We start from the raw sequence: 16,979 nt of genomic DNA, 5'->3' as shown, positions 1-16,979 counted from the left end.
TGTTGACCACCTGTTCAAGAAAGTGTAGAACGTGTAGTGTATTCATGAATGTGCTTGCCTTTGAATTGATGAAAAACATGTCAATTGGAACGGGTTGTTTACGTCTGTCACGCGGTTTTTTGCGTAATATTTCAAACTTAATATACCCTTTTTTTTAAAATTGGTGATCGATGTTTTATTAGAACAACAAATGAATATAGATCACGTCTACAGCGACTAGATTTTTTATAAGGTTTGAACTTATTTGTTTCTGACCACTTCATGTTCAGACACATTGCCATGTCGCAAAATGGCACCGAAACTTTGGATGTTTTTAATAATTTTCAACACATTTAAGACACAAGATCAAAACAGATTCTCACAGAATTGTTGCAGATATATTTTTTATTCAGTTGCAATCCTGATGACATGTGAAACATTTGAATAATCATTGTAAACACATGCCTATATTCAATCATACTGAGAGACCCCCAAAGTTCTGGAGACTGACCCATTTTCATCTTCCAGGCAGTCTTTGTTCTTCATAACTATCTGATAGTTAACACGTATTTATACATTTATATTCTACACAGTAATAAGCAGAGCATGAAGTATTTCTTGTGTACTGCGATAAAATGTCAACAAAATTGTACTCGCGAACTAAATGATCCAGTGTTGCCTTCATGAATTCACCTTTGCAGTCAATATAATACTGTTTTCTTTATGAAATGTCAGGATTGGTAAGAAACTGGAAAACATTCACAAAAGCAAATTTGCGTCTTCTGACAATTTAGTATAAAATACATGAAATTAGAAATGTTTTTTTCCTTTTGACCCCAAAGAGTTCTCTTACTTTCTGTACAGTATAATGTTATCTGCCGCTGTGTTCAGCACACTGACACTCAGCCCAGAGGTATAGGACAGCATCAGCGCGGCAGCAGTCAGTCACATGTGTTGTACCGTGCTAAACGCAAGATCCGGACACCGCGATTGCGTAACTATCGCGTGTACTTGCCTTGCGACACCTTGTAAGGTGCTTTCATACGGCCAGAAGTAGCAGTATCAGTAGCTCAAGGAGGCGTCACTGCGTTCGATCAAATCCATATATGCTACACCACACTGCCAAGCAGATACCTGACCAGCAGCGTAACCGAACGCGCTTAGTCAGGCCTTGAGAAAAAAAAAAAGAAGTTAAAAAAAAGCAACAAAAATGTATTAAATAATAATAATAATAATGTGAACAATAATTACTAAAAATCAAAATCTAATTATGTTCCCCCCCACCCTACAGCGGTAAACTTTACTTTATATCAGTGTGATCGGTACGATTTATTCTATTTTATCGTAAAAAGAACGGTTTTGTTGCTCACATCTGGACCATTTTTGTATCTGCCCTGCTCTATAATATTGACTGCCCACCCGTATGCTCTCCACGCGGTTGCCTCGGTGTCTCAACGGTAACAGGTCACACAGTTGGTCGTGAATGTCAAGGACGTCTGGCCGAAGAAAAGTTGTGGGTTTATCTTTAGCGACCGTCACGGCTGACACGATCTCTGCTCTGCGACACAGTCGCTTTGTGACATAACAGCTGGGTCACGCAGCTGATCGGACTACTGGCCGATGTCGTGGGTTGTGTGTGTTCGTCACGTTTATTTTTAGCAACCGTCATGGCCGACACTACTGTTCACTGAGTCGTGTGTCGGAAACCGGCCAGTCGTTTGTTCCCTCGACCACGTGTCCTTTGGCGGAGATGGCCGTCAGGAGTAATGGCTATCTCCTTTGGACATTTGCACACGTTATTCTCGAGTGCATTTATAGACTTATGAATGCGTCTCTGCTTTAGAGAGAGAGAGAGAGAGAGAGAGAGAGAGAGAGAGAGACACACACACACACACAAACACACACACGAAACAAAGGGAAAGAGGAGGTAGCCTGAGACAAAGAAGTCGGAGAGAGAGAGAGAGAGAGAGAGGGGGGAGAGGGGGTGAGTGAGGGGAGATAATGAAATAACCCGTAGATACCAGTGTAAATTGTAGGCATTATTGTGCTGGTTTATGTTACTGTTTAAATATTTTGATGAAGCATAATAAACACAAATATTTTATATTGAAGCAACGCGCTCTCCGTGGGGAGAGCAGCCCGAATTTCACACAGAGAAATCTGTTGTGATAAAAAGAGAAACACAATGCATATCCCCCCCATGTCACCCCGCACAGAAATAGAACAAAAACCAAATCATTGTTAATAAACCCATTCTGATTATGTAAAACTTACCTTCTCTTGCCATCGCCATCGTGGAGACTCAACAATTAAACACAGAAGATACACTTAGCCCAGGTGATCCAAATGAATGGTCAGTTCAGAATCTTGACGAAATCTTGAAGAAACGGAAAACGTAACGGAACAACAGATGACTCTTCGCGACCTCTTCTCCCGGTAAACTGACCGGTCCACGCATTTATTTTGCTTCAAACTGCGGGGCACGAGATTCCCTCCTATTTGATTGGTTAGTGTTTGGGAGGATGACGTCCGTCAGGCTGAACCAATCGAGAAATGGGGAAGACATGTGACTGCTCCTTGTTGTGCGTGTCGCTTTTTTTTTTTTTTTTGTATCAGATAGTTTTGGGATTTGTTACTTGAAAATTCACTGGTTTTAGAACGTCGGTGCCGAAACTCGACCTGTATGTAGTTTAGTGTTCTAAATTTGTTTGTTTTCCCTTACATAACGTGGGTTTGTTTGCGAACTCTAGTTACATAACACATTGGCTACAGCTGTTGTAGCCGTTTTCTAAAGTATGGTCGTATATTTGTGTCTAAAGTGGAAATTTATTAGAGAGAGAGAGAGAGAGAGAGAGAGAGGGGGGGGTATCATTCTTATGTCCATGAGCAAGCTCTGAGAGCAATTGACTGAATGGAAGAGGTTAATCTGCTCTAAAACAAATGTAATACTCGTTCATCAGATTCCATTAATGCAGAAACATTCTCTTACGTTGTCGAAGCTCTTTACTGATGCCGCCAACTGAATAACAATGGTATATTTGTTGAGGAAAGAACGGAGGGGGGAGAGGGGGTGTGGGGGGTCCAAGAGAGAAAACAGCCTTTACACTTTCTTGTGTGTTCAGTATGTCAGTAAAAATCATTTGTATTTTTATCAATTTTTCTTTGAGTCTCCCCCCCCGCCCCCCCAACCCCAAAATTACTTATCTAACCCTTTCACCGCCAAGCTCGCATTTATGCACAGGCGTGGTAGAGGACCCATGCCACTGAAAGGTGGTCTGTTATCCATGAGCCTTCTGCTCTTTATGTTCGGTGGTAGGATAGGCCATATTTTCTATGCATCGCAGGGGCAATCCCCAGCTATTCTTAGCCACTGTCTTTTCTGTGTTTATACCACAAGGGAATTTTGTACTCTGAATTGACTGGCGGTGAAAGGGTTAATTACCCCCGAAAAAAATACTGTTGTATTTTTTTAAATTTAAAAAATTTTTTTTTTTTATAGATGTCGGCTGGAATTACCTTGCTCATCAAAAGCTGATATATATCGATTTTGGTAGTTGTCATTTCTCATAAATCTGAGTTCTGACATGAAGTATAATAATGCAAATAAATCATCTAAAAAGATCATTACATGGATAAGCAACTATCCGTTCACGCAACATACAATACAACACAACTGGAATGTATATTATCATTCCAGACCAAAAACATCAAAGGGCCGTGAGAATAGTGTTTAATGTTATAACTGTTCTGTTACATGGTATTTCCATACTAAAACCAAGTACGATCATCATTTTGGTTTCTAAAAAGTGTGTGTCGTCCACTGATGCTGTCACGGCGTTGTAGCTTCAATGCTGTAACTTGAGACAAAATATCCTTGAAAGGAAAGTATGACTTAGAAGGCATTTATTTATTTCACGTTTAGAGATATATATCTATATATATATATATATATATATATATATATATATATATATATATATATATATATATCTATATATATCTTTCTCAGGAGGATTTCAAAATCAAGGACTGAGTCTTTGATTTTGTCATCATCGAAACATAATCATGACATTTTCATTAGCCTAGGGTGATTTTTAAGTTCGCACCAGTTGTTCATCTTTATTTTTGGCAATCCCTTCCAGTTCATTCAGAAATGCTTGAGATGATCACATCGCCAGGACACACACACACACAGAGACACAGACACAGACACAGACACAGACACACACACACAGACACAGACACACACACACAGAGACACAGACACACACACACACACAGACACACACACACACAGACACAGACACACACACACACACAGACACAGACACACACACACACAGACACAGACACAGACACACACACACACACAGACACACACACACACACACACACACAGACACACACACACACAGACACAGACACACACACACAGAGACACAGACACAGACACAGACACACACACACACACAACACACACATATATATGTATATATATATACATATATATTATACCAGTATTACACTTTACACCCTCATACACACATCACAAGACTTCCCACTTACACAAACAAAGCGTACATACCATCACGCGTACACACCACTTACATACACACACACACACACACACACACACACACACACACACACACACACAGAGCCAGCCAGCCAGCCAGCCAGCCAGAGAATCAGACAGACACAGAGCGAGACAGCTGCTTCTTCTCCTCTTCCACACCCTGAAGTCTTATCCCCCACTTACTTTTGTCCGGTAAGAATTGAAATTTTCTGCAAACTAATTCCTTTCCAAGTTTGTTTTTTCTTCCTTTTTTATTTATTATTTTTTTTAAACAGAATTTTGTGTGATTCAGTATTTTTTTGTATGTATTATGCCACTATATAAAGTCAACCGATTTGATAAAAAAAAAAAATATCATAGGTGAAAAAATGCGTTTTTGTCCGCACGCTACTTCTGACACGAATGGACGACCATACTCGCACGAAGGGACGATCATGTCAGTTATTCACTTGCGCGCTATCCATGGGACTGCCACATGGGTCTCCGCTCTCTCCTGTCCTCTACAATGTCTACACGAAGGGCCTTGCAGACTTAAACAACAATGGAATAGCTCGGGTGCGTACTCTTGCGGATGATGGCCTGGTCTTCAAAACTTCGAAAGATGCTCAGGAAAGAACAAAAACCGTCCAGAAACAACTAAACAATATTGCTCAATGGTGCAGACACAGGATCTTCCATCAATCCAGCGAAAGCCCAAACGTTGCTGTGCACCCTCAACAACAGAACCGCGAGCAAATCACCACCTTCTGTGTCATTCGATGGGATTCAGATCGAGAAAACTGAATGCCTATGCTACCTAGGAATACACTTCGACAGGATGCTGACCTTTAGAAAACATACGGAAAATACTGTTCTCAAATGCAAAAAGGGCCTTTCAGTCTTAAAAGCAATGGCAACCAAAGGTATTGAACAACGCCACCTCTTCCTGCTATACCAGTCACTCGTCCTCAGTGTGATCGACTACGGACTTGGGCCAACAACACCGTCTCAAAGCAACCTCCTAAAATTAGAAAGAGTTCAAAATGAAGCTATGAGGCTGATCCTTGGAACAACAAAAGACACGCCCACAGAAACCATGCGATACCTGCTTGACCTTCCTTCAGTGCAGGCCAGAAACAAGTTAGAACAGGTCAAGACCTACTTCAAAGCATTAGGCTGCCTACATGGCGGGGTAAATAAAAACAACAACAAACAAACGAACAAACAAAAAAAACCAAAAACGGTCATACACGTAAAATGTTACATGTCTGTCTGAGTGTGTATGTGTGTGCGTTTGAAATCTGATTGAATGACACAGGAAACGAATGATGAGCGCCCAGTGGCAGCCGTCAGTCGGCTCTACCCAGGTAGGCAGCCTGTGGTGCAAATGTCCCCGTGTTTGTAAAGCGCTTAGAGCTTGGTCTCTGACCGAGGATAGGCGCTATATAAGTATCCACATCAATCAATCAATCAATCCGTGAAGGTTGGTGTTTGTTCAGCTTCACAACATTCTCACTTTTCCTGTTCCCCGCTGTCGTCATTGAAAGTCTGTCACCACCTCTGGCACCAAACAAAGTCTGTCACCACCTCTGGCACCAAACAAAGTCTGTCACCACCTCTGGCACCAAACAAAGTCTGTCACCACCTCTGGCACCAAACAAAGTCTGTCACCACCTCTGGCACCAAACAAAGTCTGTCACCACCTCTGGCACCAAACAACTAGGCAGCTTCACGATGATTTCACCGTCATCCATCGGCCTTCATTACTGCAATAGGACTGTACGTTCGTAACGATAAGCAAACTTAGCGCTGTTGACTAAGTTCGGCCATGCAACCCAGCCCGGTTTCCTAAATATCAGCTCTCCGCTTTGAAGCACGTCCGTACTCTGACCACGAAAGAAACAGCACACAATATACTGCCGGCACACACCCACACATATCAACACATTGACACACAAACATCATGACATATTTTCAAATACATGCACACACATACACACACACACACTCACGCACACACTCACACACACACACACACACACACACACACACTCAGATACACACTCACATGCACACGTACACACACACACTCACATACACACACTCACACACAGACACACACACACACACACACACTTTCACTTACTCGTATGCGTACACAGTAATTCCCCCCCCCCCACCCCCCCCCCCCCCCTGCCTCCTCCCACTCGATTTTTTTCCTTCCCTCGTCTAATATCACTTACAGTGAAAAGACGTTAAACTAAAGAACGAACACAGACACACACACACACACACACACACACACACACACGCACATAACGCAGGCACGAGAAAATTCGTATATCAAAATTGTGTATGATGACATGCTTACAGAGGAAACAAAACAGCGAACATGGATTAATTTCGTTGAAATCATATTACGGAATCCTGGTTTAGGACACGTTTGGAATAATCAGTCAACATTCAATATTCATAGATTTAGCCACGTTATAATGAATAAACTAGAATATGGATATGTTTTTTTCTGGAAGAGAAACAAATCTGAAAATAAATCTAAACTAAACTAAACTACTATTCTATTCACACACACACACGCGCGCGCGCACACACACACACACACACACACACACACACGCGCACACACACACGCACACACACACACACACGCACACACACCGGCACAGACACGCAGGCACACAGACACACACACACACACACACACACACTGTGATACACACTCACACGCACACGCACACACACACACACACACTGTGATACACACTCACACGCACACGCACACACACACACGTACACGGGATAGGAAACGGTGCAGGTGATTTCTGATTATCTTCCTGATTGTCCCGCTGTCATTTTCATGTAGGCTGTGTACAAAGTGCAGCCACTCCTCCCTACCTGTTACTTGGCAAGCAGTGCGCCCACAATACGATAACGTGTGAAACGGGTGGGATTCCCAGTCCTTAGCTGTGGACGGCCAAGTCATGAGGAACAGTTCCTCCTCACGCAGGACCAGCGTGGCAAGGCGCTTCACTCACACCTCCACTGTCCTCAGGACTGGCCGTGTTGTGTTGTGTTCTGTGCGTGTGTGTGTGTGTGTGTGTGTTCATCCACCAACTTCAGCTTTTTTCAACGGTGAGTATCGTCAACAGTTTTTTCTTTCTTTTTTTTCCCCCCCTGGCTTTATAGGCTCCGACACGTCCCAGTTTTTTGTTTGCGTCAGTGTCATGTCCAGGCAGCTGTTTGTGGCGTCAGTGTCATGTTCCAGCTGTTTGTCGCATCAGTAACATGTCCCGGCAGCTGTTTATGACGTCAGTGTCATGTCCCGGCAGCTGTTTGTGGCGTCAGTGTCATGTCCCGACAGCTGTTTGTGGCGTCAGTGTCATGTCCCGACAGCTGTTTGTGGCGTCAGTGTCATGTCCCAGCTGTTTGTGGCGTCAGTATCATGTCCTGGCAGCTGTTTGTGGCGTCAGTGTCATGTCCCGGCTGTTTGTGGCGTCAGTGTCATGTCCCAGCTGTTTGTGACGTCAGTGTCATGTCCCGGCTGTTTGTGGCGTCAGTGTCATGTCCCAGCTGTTTGTGACGTCAGTGTCATGTCCCAGCTGTTTGTGACGTCAATGTCATATCCAGGCAGCTGTTTGTGGCGTCAGTGTCATGTCCCGGCTGTTTGTGACGTCAGTGTCATGTCCCGGCTGTTTGTGGCGTCAGTGTCATGTCCCAGTTGTTTATGACGTCAGTGTCATGTCCAGGCAGCTGTTTGTGACGTCAGTGTCATGTCCAGGCAGCTGTTTATGACGTCAGTGTCATGTCCCGGCAGCTGTTTATGGCGTCAGTGTCATGTCCCATCTGTTTGTGACGTCAGTGTCATGTCCCAGCTGTTTGTGGCGTCAGTGTCATGTCCCGGCAGCTGTTTGTGGCGTCAGTGTCATGTCGAGGCAGCTGTTTGTGGCGTCAGTGTCATATCCAGGCAGCTGTTTGTGACGTCAGTGTCATGTCCAGGCAGCTGTTTGTGACGTCAGTGTCATGTCCCGGCAGCTGTTTGTGACGTCAGTGTCATATCCAGGCAGCTGTTTGTGACGTCAGTGTCATGTCACAGCTGTTTGTGGCGTCAGTGTCATATCCGGGCAGCTGTTTGTGGCGTCAGTGTCATGTCCGGGCAGCTGTTTGTGACGTCAGTGTCATGTCCGGGCAGCTGTTTGTGGCGTCAGTGTCATGTTTGGGCAGCTGTTTGTGGCATCAGTGTCATGTCCCAGCTGTTTGTGGCGTCAGTGTCATGTCCCAGCTGTTTGTGACGTCAGTGTCATGTCCCAGCTGTTTTTGACGTCAATGTCATATCCAGGCAGCTGTTTGTGGCGTCAGTGTCATGTCCCGGCTGTTTGTGACGTCAGTGTCATGTCCCAGCTGTTTGTGGCGTCAGTGTCATGTCCCAGTTGTTTATGACGTCAGTGTCATGTCCAGGCAGCTGTTTGTGACGTCAGTGTCATGTCCAGGCAGCTGTTTATGACGTCAGTGTCATGTCCCGGCAGCTGTTTATGGCGTCAGTGTCATGTCCCATCTGTTTGTGACGTCAGTGTCATGTCCCAGCTGTTTGTGGCGTCAGTGTCATGTCCCGGCAGCTGTTTGTGGCGTCAGTGTCATGTCCCGGCTGTTTGTGGTGTCAGTGTCATGTCCCGGCAGCTGTTTATGGCGTCAGTGTCATGTCCCATCTGTTTGTGACGTCAGTGTCATGTCCCAGCTGTTTGTGGCGTCAGTGTCATGTCCCGGCAGCTGTTTGTGGCGTCAGTGTCATGTCCCATCTGTTTGTGGTGTCAGTGTCATGTCCCGGCAGCTGTTTGTGGCGTCAGTGTCATGTCCAGGCAGCTGTTTGTGGCGTCAGTACAGTGTCATGTCCCGGCTGTTTGTGGCGTCATTGTCATGTCCCGGCTGTTTGTGGCGTCAGTGTCATGTCCGGGCAGCTGTTTGTGGCGTCAGTGTCATGTCCCGGCAGCTGTTTGTGACGTCTGTGTCATGTCCCAGCTGTTTGTGGCGTCAGTGTCATGTCTCAGCTGTTTGTGACGTCAGTGTCATATCCCGGCAGCTGTTTGTGACGTCAGTGTTATATCCAGGCAGCTGTTTGTGGCGTCAGTGTCATGTCGAGGCAGCTGTTTGTGGCGTCAGTGTCATATCCAGGCAGCTGTTTGTGACGTCAGTGTCATGTCCAGGCAGCTGTTTGTGGCGTCAGTGTCATGTCCCGGCAGCTGTTTGTGACGTCAGTGTCATATCCAGGCAGCTGTTTGTGACGTCAGTGTCATATCCAGGCAGCTGTTTGTGACGTCAGTGTCATGTCACAGCTGTTGGTGGCGTCAGTGTCATATCCGGGCAGCTGTTTGTGGCGTCAGTGTCATGTCCGGGCAGCTGTTTGTGACGTCAGTGTCATGTCCGGGCAGCTGTTTGTGGCGTCAGTGTCATGTTTGGGCAGCTGTTTGTGGCATCAGTGTCATGTCCGGGCAGCTGTTTGTGGCGTCAGTGTCATATCCCGGCAGCTGTTTGTGGCGTCAGTGCAGTGTCATGTCCCCGCTGTTTGTGGCGTCAGTGTCATGTCCTATCTGTTTGTGGCGTCAGTGTCATGTCCAGGCAGCTGTTTGTGGCGTCAGTGTCATGTCCTAGCTGTTTGTGGCGTCAGTGTGAATTAGATCAACATCTGTGACTGATTTCGTGTCCATTACGTTTTTATTGCTCTGTGTCACAGAAACACGCAGTGACAGAAAGCACTTGCCATGCATATGTATGTATGTATGTATGTATGTATGTATGTATGTATGTATGTCTCTCTCTCTCTCTCTCTCTCTCTCTCTCTCTCTCTCTCTCTCTATATATATATATATATATATATATATATAGAGAGAGAGAGAGAGAGAGAGAGAGAGAGAGAGAGAGAATCTGACACACACACACACACACACACACACACACACACACACACACACACACACACACACACACACACACACACGTGTGGAGTGATGGCCTAGAGGTAACGCGTCCGCCTAGGAAGCGAGAGAATCTGAGCGCGCTGGTTCGAATCACGGCCCAGCCGCCGATATTTTCTCCTCCTCCACTAGACTTTGAGTAGTGTTTTGGGACGCTAGTCATTCGGATGAGACGATAAGCCGAGGTCCCGTGTGCAGCATGCACTTAGCGCACGTAAAAGAAGCCACGGCAACAAAAGGGTTGTTCCTGGCAAAATTCTGTTGAAAAATCCACTTCAATTGGAAAATCAAATAAAAAACTGCAGGCAGGAAAAAATACAAAAAAAAAAAAAAAAGGGTGGCGCTGTAGTGTAGCGACGCGCTCTCCCTGGGGAGAGCAGCCCGAATTTCACACAGAGAAATCTGTTGTGATAAAATGAAATACAAACAAATACAAATACACACACACACACACACACACATACACACACACACACACACACATATATATATATATTCGGGTGAGATGATAAACCGAGGATCCGTGTGCAGCACGCACCTAGCGCATTGTAAAAGAACACATGGCAACATGTCTGGTCCTCTGGCAAATTTCTGTTGAAGAATTCCACTCTGGCAGGTACACTAATGTATATATATATATATATATATATATATATATATATATATATATATATATATAATAAGTGAGTGGACTGGCAAGGGTTGTTTTAAACTGGATAATAGGATTACAGAATTAACTCACTCAGTACGGCCAGTCCTCTCTTCTCCTCTACACAGACCCCTCGGATGTCCAGTGGGTGTCTGAATGACCCAACCTTTAGCTTCCGTCGTCAGAACTGTGGTATTCTTTGTCAACATTCACGTCTTCAGTATAACAGCCTTCCGCTTGCAATATTTTGATGATGGTAATTGGGGTGAAACGCTGTTAACGTCGCCTCTTTCGCCGTTCGTATGGAAAGAGTTAATTAAAACAGTCAGTAAAAGAATATACATATTTGGAGCAATCCTGCTAGTGACGCCAGTTCAGTGAGAGGGGTGGTAAATAAAATGGGTTCAAAGAATTACTGAACTTACAAGACAGAAAGTGAAAGGAATATACAGGCCAGTCACAAAAGCGTTTTCCATTATTTTATTTACAAAAAAAGTTATTTAGGAAAAGAAGATGAAGAGAAGAGAAGAAGACAGTGCCTGTAAAAGACAAAGAAACAAAGGTCATATGTACACTGATGTCAGATACAAGTGTATAGTAAGCACATTATATATATATATATATATATGATACAATGGAAAGACTACCACTTGGTTCGGAATAGGCTTCAACATAACATAACATAATGCATATGTGTGAAGACCAAACACTGACAGCAAATGACATTTCTAATACATTTAAGTAGTGTATTTAAATGTGGCTTATGCTGAATTATGAGACGGACCAGGCAGAGAAGGAAACCTTTCCCAACGGCTGTGAAGGCGGAAGAGGATGACCAAAGGGCAGGGGGGGGGGGGGGGGGGGGGGGGGGGCACCTGTGGGACTCTGAGCGTCGGTAGGCGAGAGAGTGGGGAAGGGACTGCACAACTCCTCTTCACTAAAAAAAAAGAAAGAAAAAAAAAGTCGCCTGTGCTGGTCAGGCAACCAGGCTCACACCGACAGATAAGCCTGCCTGCCTACTCATCCGTCGGTCCGACGGGAGACTCCATCATGCTGAAATATTTTAAAGTTTATACCGTGTCAAAGTGACTCAAATGAATCATTTCTCATGTGGCATTTTACCAGAGTAAGCTGTATAGGAGAATGCATGAGAGTTTCAGTTTCAGTTTCTCAAGCAGGCATTACTGTGTTCAGACAAATCCATATACGCTACACCACATCTGCTAGGCAGTTGCCTGACAGTAGCACAACCCAACGCACTTTTCAGGCCTTGAGTGCATGCTTATAATTATGTTTGTGTATACATCAGAGTGGGTTTCTTCTTCTTCTTCTTCTGCGTTCGTGGGCTGCAACTCCCACGTAACTCGTATGTTACTCCGCCATGTAGGCAGCCAAACTCCGTTTTCGGGAGTGTGCATGCTGGGTATGTTCTTGTTTCCATAACCCACCGAACGCTGACATGGATTACAGGATCTTTAACGTGCGTATTTGATCTTCTGCTTGCGTATTCACACGAAGGGGGTTCAGGCACTAGCAGGTCTGCACATAATTATGTTGACCTGGGAGATCGGAAAAATCTCCACCCTTTACCCACCAGGCGCCGTTACTGAGATTCGAACCCGGGACCCTCAGATTGAAAGCCCAACGCTTTAACCACTCGGCTATTGCGCCCGTCAGAGTGGGTTTCGTTTTACATAATTATTTATTTATTTATTTATTTATTTTTTGCCAGAGGACAACACTAATTGCCATGGGTTCTCTTTCCAGTGTCCCAAGTGCGTGCTGCTAAATTACAACTACCAGCGTGTGATACATATCAGATGGCTTTGACCAATAACTGATATTAATCCAACATGATCTTGTCGTCATCACAGCAGAGTACTACACACATTATAAAGGTCTGAACACACTGTAACTGTGAGGTTGGCAGTACTGAGAGTCGGTATAAAGAAAGGAACACTTAACACTGTAACAGTACTGACATCAGCATATATATACTGGTATATATATATATATATATATATATATATATGTTATAGTGTGCCAGTAGTCACCCCCCACCACCCACACTCTGTCAAACAGTACTTTTACAACTTGGCGTCGCCGACAGGATAGGCAGGTAGAGTGTTTGCTTGACAGGATAAGCAGGTATATGGTTCGGTAGTTTAGTAGACTTAAGCAGCACACAGCCAGGTAGCACAGCCTAGAGATGACAACCCCAGCTACAATGGCGCAGGAGTTTCCCATGGGGTGGTACGTGGCACCCACACTCCAAGTGTTTACTGGTGAGTCAGGCGAGATGTCGGCTGAGGACTTCATCATGGAGGCGAAGAGAGTCCTGGCTGCGTACCCCATGGGAGACGAGATGGCTGCCTACTTTGTTTACAGCCATCTGCAAGGAACCGCACGCAGGGAGCTGATGCTGCGGGACCTGGAGGAGACCAACACCCCAGAGAAGGTGATCAACATTCTGCTCGGGGTGTTCGGTGACAGGCGGCGTTTCACCACACTGCTGTCCATGTTTTTCAGCAGGGAGCAGCAGCCAGAGGAGTCCCTCATGGACTACTCTCATGCTTTGTGCAGCATGGAGAGAACCATCCGCATGAAGACGACTGGGGCCCTCACCGCCGAGATGCTGAGGGACCACTTCATTGATGGCCTCTGGAACCTCCTGCTGAAAAGGGAGCTGCGCCAGGTAGTGAGAAGGGAGCCACACACCACCTTCATCCAGGCGAGGGATGAAGCCCTGAGACTGTGGCAAGAGCTGGAGGAGGACCAACGACAGCAACAGGCCAGGGAACAGATGGCACAGTTAGGGGATCAACTGTTGTTGTTGCAGGAGAGTGTTAGGTCCATGCAGGAAGAAATTAAGGGGTTTGTTAGTCAAAGAGATGGGGCTGTGATAGAGAACAGGGATTTGGGCAAAAGGAAGAGAAGGAATAGACGTAGGAAAGGTCAGTCAGTGGTGGGAAATGGGATTTCCCCAAAGGTGGGTAAGGTTCTCCCCAAGGAAAAGTACCGAGATTTCCACAATGAGAACCAGAGTCTCAGGAGGCAGGATCCGAGTCTGAAAGAAAAGACTCCAGTCAGGACAAGGGTTGACTGTGAGGATGATCCTTGCCAGGGTGATTGGGTGCTGCTGCCCATACCACCTGATCCAGGTGTTCCTGGTACATGTGCCACAAGGGAGGGCACAGGTGATGGAGACTGCCAGGATGCAGTCGAGTCTCCCGGACGGTCACACAGACTGGTGGTAACCGGTTTGTGTGAGAATGGCACCAGGTCTCATCCGAAGCCTGGGGTGCACGGGACATGCGCAGGTGCCATGGTCCCAGATCAGACCGACAGGGGTGGGAAACTGTCAGGGTCAACCTGTAGGGCTAGAGCTAGGGACAGGTTTGATGCGAGCCATCCGGCATTGACTAAAGTTGTTGCTACAGCCTGCTAGGGGAATGTTGGAATTGGGGAAAATTGTGTCATGTTATGGGTTTTGTTGTTGTTGTTGTTTTCCTTCATTCCAGGGCTTGTGGCTGCTGATGTGTTTCAGCTGGAACACTGTTGATTTTTGCATTGTGTAGCTCCCTGTTTGATTTTTTTATGTATGCTTTTCTGGGTTATGGAGTTATGTACAGCTGTATCATTTGAAATGTATTTTTGGTGGTTTCTTTTGTCCTGTAATGTCTTCATTTTCACATGTTTATGTTTCTGCTAATTTTTGGGTAAGAGAACTAATCTCCCCATTAGCATTAATTGATGACGGCAGTCGTCAGCATGTGGTCAGCAATGAGGACATTGCATTCAAAAGCCGGGGGTGGGTGTTATAGTGTGCCAGTAGTGTCACCCCCCACCACCCACACTCTGTCAAACAGTACTTTTACATATATATATATATATATATATATATATATACGATAGTCAGTCGTGTCCGACTATGACCATCAGAACAGCAGAGAAGGCAACTGCTGTTCCGACTATTTGGGCTAGAATTTGATTATAGTGGAGAGTGTCTTGCCCAAGTTACATCCCCACTCTCTCGGCCAAGAGGGTTTTAGAACAGTCGGCGTTGGGATGGTTCCCAAAGGCCAACTAGCCCCCAAGGTTGCTGCACTAAAAGCCAGTGCAACTTTGCCCCCTAGTTTGAGAGTCATAGTTCTTCACAAAAGACTAAGCTGTAAATGATTTCCCATTGACTGGAGAAACCATTGATAATACAGCTCTCACTTTGCTGTTAGCATAAGACATGAATAATAAACCAGAACATAGAATAAGTTGCTTTTATATTGACTATTGGCTACCCGAGAGACCAAATAGTAAGTAATGTTCAGTACAAGGAGTGAAATCTAGCATGGTTTGAACATTCAGTGGTGCAGCTCGCTAATGAACTTACACAAACCATAGAGTTGTGCCAAAGCCAAATATCAAAACAAGTAAGTTTTGTTCCGTGTTCTACATTCTAATTTTCTCCACTGAACACAGGATACATAGACCTAACTTATGATTCAATACATTTCACCGCAATGCCTTGGCTGATCAGTATCACAAAATGAGAAAGAAATGCATCATCCCTAGAATATTCTTTAACACTTTTCGTTTGTCCAAACGCTAGATCAGTGAGTGGAGATGCAAAGATTTCCGCGTCCCTAGAATATTCTTTAACACTTTTCGTTTGTCCAAAAGGTAGATCAGTGACTGGAGATGCAAAGATTTCCGCGTCCCTAGAATATTCTTTAACACTTTTCGTTTGTCCAAACGCTAGATCAGTGACTGGAGATGCAAAGGTTTCCGCGTCCCTGGAATATTCTTTAACACTTTTCGTTTGTCCAAAAGGTAGATCGGTGAGTGGAGATGCAAAGATTTCCGCGTCCCTAGAATATTCTTTAACACTTTTCGTTTGTCCAAAAGGTAGATCAGTGGCTGGAGATGCAAAGATTTCCGCGTCCCTAGAATATTCTTTAACACTTTTCGTTTGTCCAAAAGGTAGATCAGTGAGTGGAGATGCAAAGATTTCCGCGTCCCTAGAATATTCTTTAACACTTTTCGTTTGTCCAAAAGGTAGATCAGTGAGTGGAGATGCAAAGATTTCCGCGTCCCTAGAATATTCTTTAACACTTTTCGTTTGTCCAAACGCTAGATCAGTGAGTGGAGATGCAAAGATTTCCGCGTCCCTAGAATATTCTTTAACACTTTTCGTTTGTCCAAAAGGTAGATCAGTGATTGGAGATGCAAAGATTTCCGCGTCCCTAACACTTTTCGTTTGTCCAAAAGGTAGATCAGTGGCTGGAGATGCAAAGATTTCCGCGTCCCTAGAATATTCTTTAACACTTTTCGTTTGTCCAAACGCTAGATCAGTGAGTGGAGATGCAAAGACTTCCGCGTCACCACGCAGCGACAATGACGGACTGACTGTGACGTAACTAAATAGTTTCAACCAACCTAGAAGTGCGTCATAGCGACGCGATGATAACTTAGGTCAAGACCTGTGACTGAATCACAATGCAATTGTTCTGACAAAGTTTACCAACTTTAAACGCGAATCAAAAATACTTATATGGGCACAAACACTATATAGGACCTACGATTTACAAGTTATGACCACATTTAACACAAAGTATTTACAGTAGTTTCAGTTTCAGTAGCTCAAGGAGGCGTCACTGCGTTCGGACAAATCCATATACGCTACACCACATCTGCCAAGCAGATGCCTGACCAGCAGCGTAACCCAACGCGCTTAGTCAGGCCTTGAGAAAAAAAAAAAAAAAAAAAAAAAAGGAAAGAAAAAAAATACATAAAAAAAGAACTACTACTACTACTA

The 16,979-nt window shown here is 44.8% G+C and overlaps 1 protein-coding gene across 1 annotated transcript in view; it reads left to right on the top strand.

Moving 5' to 3' along the window:
* Nucleotides 1–7,512: 7,512 nt before the first annotated feature.
* LOC143276015 (uncharacterized) overlaps nt 7,513–16,979 on the top strand; it is an 11,333-nt gene continuing 1,866 nt past the window's right edge. Inside the window, exon 1 of the mRNA XM_076580397.1 lies at nt 7,513–7,684. The gene's annotated coding sequence lies outside the window, so the exon portion shown is untranslated. The remainder of the gene's footprint in view (nt 7,685–16,979) is intronic.

This window comes from Babylonia areolata, chromosome 31 (genome assembly GCF_041734735.1).
Source record: "Babylonia areolata isolate BAREFJ2019XMU chromosome 31, ASM4173473v1, whole genome shotgun sequence".
Taxonomy (NCBI): domain Eukaryota; kingdom Metazoa; phylum Mollusca; class Gastropoda; order Neogastropoda; family Buccinidae; genus Babylonia; species Babylonia areolata.
Note: the sequence above shows the minus strand (reverse complement) of the source record. Positions and strands in the feature narration are given on the sequence as shown.